Below are 5,829 nucleotides of genomic sequence, written 5' to 3'. Positions count from 1 at the left end.
CACATTCAAAATTCATCCTCCATCTCAACTCCATAATCAAATTCATCTTACATCTCAACTAACAATCATAGTCATAATAAGCGAACAGAAGAAAAAAAAAAATAAAAAAAAAATGGCAGATTACTTCTTGTAATTTTATGTTTTTACTCTAAAGTGTTGTTTGTCTATGCTGAGGTAGCAGATCACAAGGATCGCCAACCTGGACTCTACATTGTATAAAATGGCAGATTTCTGTAACTCTTTCCATATATATTGTTCCCTATTTAATTATAGCTGCCAATCTTGATTACTTCCTGTTTTTGAGAATGCAGATGGATCAAACTAGCTCTGCATACTCCAAAGGAATCTTGTGTTTAGGATTGCTTTAATAAACTCAATTTGAAGAGGAATCTTGATATATATCCCATTGTCAGTAGATGGATCACCACTTGATTAATTACACGTCAGTCATAAAATAGTCTTTACTCTTTCTTTAATCTATAAATTAGAAATTGTTAATAGGCAACATTGTGCGTTAGAGAACATCCATGAAGCACGTGACCACGTGTTCACAGGCATACAGCTAAAGTTAAGGCGTTTGTGACTTTGTTCAGATCGGGGTAATTAAAGGTTTGGGGGCTAATCTTGCTTGCTTCCATGATTTCTTCTGTTTAATATAATAAATTAAAAAAAAAAACATATGAAGTAATTTATCAGATAGCCACCACATATTAACACGAAGGAGGAAACCACATTTCAAGAGAGAGGGAGCGAGAGCGACTAGCTGGGGAGATACCATAAACATTAATAAATCCTTTGAGCTTTGGCGGTAGGACTCTGGACACTGGTGCTCTCAATACCGACCAGACAACTACCTTTTTTTCCGGCAAAATTATCCAGGTTCCCATGCACTTGTTTCGTTACTTTATTTTTTTTAATGATTTGTTCCAGTTATTTTTAATTTACTGATGTTCTGTTGGAAGAAATGAGTTTCATTACTTTTTCTAACTTCCAACGAGTTTCATTACTTTTTCTAACTTATATAATTGATATCAAAACAGTGAAACTTCATGCACAATTTGTCTTATTTTATATATTCATAATATTAATTTTGAATAATATTTCTTGTAATCAAAGACAAATGATCTGAGGTTTAATTTTATCATTGTCTGTTATATTATTAACTAGGTGTATTGCAATATGAACATGAGATGATTCTTCCTAAACGAAGAGGTCTATGAGGATGAGTACAAAGACTGGATGATTAACATTAAGGGAGACTTGGAGCCTGGTCCTGAGTGTTGTATTTATGAGTCCCTAAACGTATTCGTAAAGTCAATGAAGAAGCCTACACTCCTCAAGTAATTTCAATTGCCCTTTTCACTATGGTAAAAAAGAATTAGAAGACATGGAAAAGCAAAAAGGGAGATATGTAAGGGCGTTTTTCAAACGAACAACTTGTAAGAAACATGAGCAAGTTTTAGCCTTCGTCAGAGACCACGACACAGATACGAAATTGTTATGCAGAAACCTGTAGCTTCAGAGTCGTGAGTATAATGATGATTCTACATGATGCTATTTTTATCATAGAGCTCCTCTTGAGAAATTTTGAGGAAGATGAAAGTGACTTTCTTTAGTTATACCAGCAGAAAAAATTGCTTTAAAGTTGGACTTGCAATTACTTGAAAATCAACTTCCATATTTTTACTAGAGGATTTAACAAGTTAGTGTGTCAGTACCCTTCCTTCATTATCTTTGTCTTAAATTCTTTTGGGATCAGATGTTTGATAGTGTACCTGACCAAAAAGAGTTTAAAACTTTCACTGATTGTCGAGAGGGCTCTAGTGAAAAGCTATCTAGACCAAGAATTTGACGATCGGAATATTCTGAATTGATTTACCTTGTGCGGCGAAGCTACATGAATCAGAGTGAATTTAAGACTACGGATCAGTGCTTACTTGATATAAATTTGAAGTAGATGATTGAGAATACCAAATTTAAAAGTTTACGATGAACAGAACATACTTTCGGAACATAATGGCTTTGGAGCAATGTCATTATGTAGATAATACTCCTGTTTTTGATTATGTTGGACTCACTAGACTCTCTTATCGATACTAAAAGCGATGTGGATTTGCTTGTTAAGGAGGAATTATTTCCAATTATCTGGGCGAGAAAATGGCATTAGTAAGTTTGTTTAGCAAACTTTGCTCACATATGCCTATAAAAGACATTATTACAATAAGATTCATGAGGCACTCAAGCACACTTGATGTTCCTTCGAACCGTGCAAAGGCACCCTTGAAAGTGTGTATTTCAAAGACCGTTGGAGAGGTACAGCAACTGTTGCGGCTGTTGTAGGCTTGCTACTCCACTTTAATAAGTGCCGTGATTCTTTCCGCAAATAGATTTTTAATTAATTAATATGTCGCATTTGAAGCGCTTTGTCGATTTAATAATTAATAATAAATCTTGCTATATATTTATTCACTTTTTATATATGTTTAATCATTTACCATAATCATCTCTTAGGTTTTTAAACCACTATCATTATAAACCCTAATGTTATGAAATTCAGGATTGATTCTATTAACTCCTCAGTTGTCAGTTAAACATTTCCACCAATTGAGAAGAAGTACTCTAAGTGAAAATTACCTAAGATTAGGTCGAAACAACAGATGGATCAAGATTTACCATGTACAATGAAGTTGTATGAGTCATGAGTGAAGTTTAAGCAACTAAAGGAGATGACAAATTATAAGGTTTAACAAGTGTTCATGAGTCTACCACATTTACAAATAAACGATTCGGCTGAATGTCTACTTTAATTGTTATGGCTTTGGAATGTCATTATCCATGGGATACCCATGTTTGCGGTTACATTAAACTAACGGATTTCCTTATAGATACTGACAAGATGTGGATTTGCTTGTTAGAAATGGAATTATTTTCAACTATGTGGGCAAAATTGCTTCAACAGTGAATATGTTTACAAACTTTGTCGTTGTATTAGTGTAACCCATCCCTTACTATAACATGTGGCAGTGACGTAGAACATCCGGGATGAATTCATGGAACGGCTGAACATCAAAAGTCCATGTGTAAACTCAAGACTCTAATGTGCATGTCACATTTAAACAGCCACAACTTTTGATCCAGAAGAGTTACGGGGCTTTTAAGATACTATTGAAAGCTTATTTCGAGCTCGTTGACATAACTAGATTTAGCTAGTTGGAGGTCATTTTCAAGGTCAAAATCCACTATTTTGCGTATTTCAGGCTATTTTTTGTTTTTGCACCTTTTTTCTATTTTATTCTGGTTTTCTTTGTTTTCTTGTTTAATTAATTTAGTTTTTGTTTCCTTTTGTTATTAGGAGTCTTATTAGGGTTGGTTGTCACCCTATATAGACTTATTTTTCGTTTGGATGTTATTCATAACTTATTCAGAATTTTCTTCAGATTTCAAAGTTTAAGCTTCTGAATTGGACTTGTGTTATCAATTCTAAAAATGTAGTCGAGTGCTAACCTTGTTTAATCACGCTAACTCGCTGCGTCAGTGAGGAACTGAAAGAACACATAATAATCCTTGGAACAAAACAATGGCAATTTTAGAAGAGTTTATTTCATGAATCCATGGAGAGGGACAGAACTCTTTGCGCGCAGTTGTACTGTACTCCTACTCCCACTGTCATACAAACCATATGTTGTATTTTACCAGTGTGTGATTTATTGATACTTGTAGTCTACTTTTGTAGTGTAATTTTGCTTTTGAATCCTAATTTTTCTTTCTCTTTAAACTTGGCATCTTCTCGAAACAATTATGTGCGCTATTGAATTGAACACACAACTCCTTGTCAAAATGCTGTTTAAGGATAAATTAAAAATCAATCATGACTACTGTTGCAGGAAATTACTTGCACGGTCATGGCAGGGACTTGACGAGCACATAATATATATATATATATATATATATATATATATATGACAGCGGCGTCCCACTGTCCTAGATGGATCACCATAATTAATTAACGTCAGTCATAACATAACTATAGTCTTCACTCTTTCTTTAACTGTAAATTAAAATTGTTAAAGAAGCAACATTGCTTTAAGAGAATATCCTAAGCACGTGACCACGTGAATTCACAGGCATACAGCTAAAGTAAAGGCGTGTGTTCAGATCGGTTTTCACTAAAAGGTTGATGATAAAAAATAGGTTCCGGGCTTTAGGGGGCTAATCGTGCTTGCTTCCAAAATTCTTCTGTTATTATAATAATAATTAACGATTAAATTATCTATAATTAAAAATAAAAAACATATGAGAAAGTTGTCAGATAGCCACCACATACATTGTCAGCAGCGAATGGCCAACAACACCGCAGTAATTAATTTTATTTTTATATCTTTTTTCTTTTATTTTTCTCTTTAACCAACTGAACATGACCCCAGTGGTTTAATCGTCTGTAATTATTTTTTATTCTATAGATATGCGGTAAGAAGGAAACACATTATGAAGGTGAACATGTATATATTTATTGGGTAAAGGTAATAGATAAAAATAAAATATGATCCCCAAGAGAGATCCTTTCTTGGACAAGCCCAAGCAACCAACCAAACAAAAACAAGAGGAAGGCACGAATTTACAGTCCAAACAGCACCTACTAGCCGCAAAGAGGTCTATAAAAAAGACCAGCACACAATAACATTGCAGGACTCCAGAGAGCCAAAAAAAACTGCGCATGCTGTACACAATAAAAAACAGCCACCAAAAAGAGCGCAAAACCCAGAAGCCAAAAGTAAAAAACCAGCAGGATTGCAACCGCATACAGAAGGAAACCCAGAACCACAGCTGCCAAAAAAAAAAAAAAAAAAAAAAAAAAAAAAAAAAAGAGAGAGAGGAACACTGGCTCCAGCACTTAGCAATCTGAAAAAATCCCCAGCGCAGACAATATCTTCGGGACGTTGGACAGACAGCACACAAACAGCACACCAGCAGCAGAGCGCAAGAAAGGAGCTGGGGAGAAAAAAAAACCAAACAACCAGCAGACCCAACCACGAACCTCTCAACCAAGGGGTAACAAAACAAGGCACCAGAACAGAAGAATCCAGAAACTGTACATGCCATTTTACAAGGCAGCCTGTTGGGATACTCCTCCAAGCACACGCAAACACCAGAAAACGCATCCAACAACATTAGCAGAGAAAAGAGCTTCAAATATACCAAGTCAGGGAACCAACTTGATACAACTCACGGTAAATCCCATTCACCCATCACCTGCGAACCCGAAGATTATCCTTAAATGTAAGCCTAATGCACGCGTACGAACTTCCTCGCAACCCGCCCAATTACACAGTTCGAGCTCCTTCTTTGCCCTTGAGTCCAGAAATTCCGTTCCTCCATATAAAATAAACCCCAGCCCCCAGAAGCAGCGGTGAATCACCTTGAAAAATATTAGAACCTCTAAACTTGCTGGCACACCAGGTACAATGTTCTCCCCACCATTATCTGGAGCTGAAATCTTTCTTCTGCATATATAATTATATGCTCGTACAAATTATATAGTTACAAACTCATTCATTTCATTTATAGTAATTTTTCTCCCAACCGTAAATCAGTATTAAAAATACATGAAAAGTAAATAACTCGAACAAACCATTAAAAAAAATTAAGTAATGAAACAAGTGCTGAGAACCTGGTTAATTTTGCCGGAAAAAAGATTAATGTTGTTTGGTCGGTATCGAAGCACCATGTCCAGAGTCCTACTGCCAAGCTCACAGGAATTTATTAATGTTTCCTCTTCATCTTTTGTGTGTGTATATATATAAAAAGTTAAACTCATGCATGAAGGAGGTA

This window comes from Pistacia vera, unplaced genomic scaffold, assembly GCF_008641045.1.
Source record: "Pistacia vera cultivar Batoury unplaced genomic scaffold, PisVer_v2 Contig244, whole genome shotgun sequence".
NCBI lineage: Eukaryota > Viridiplantae > Streptophyta > Magnoliopsida > Sapindales > Anacardiaceae > Pistacia > Pistacia vera.
Note: the sequence above shows the minus strand (reverse complement) of the source record.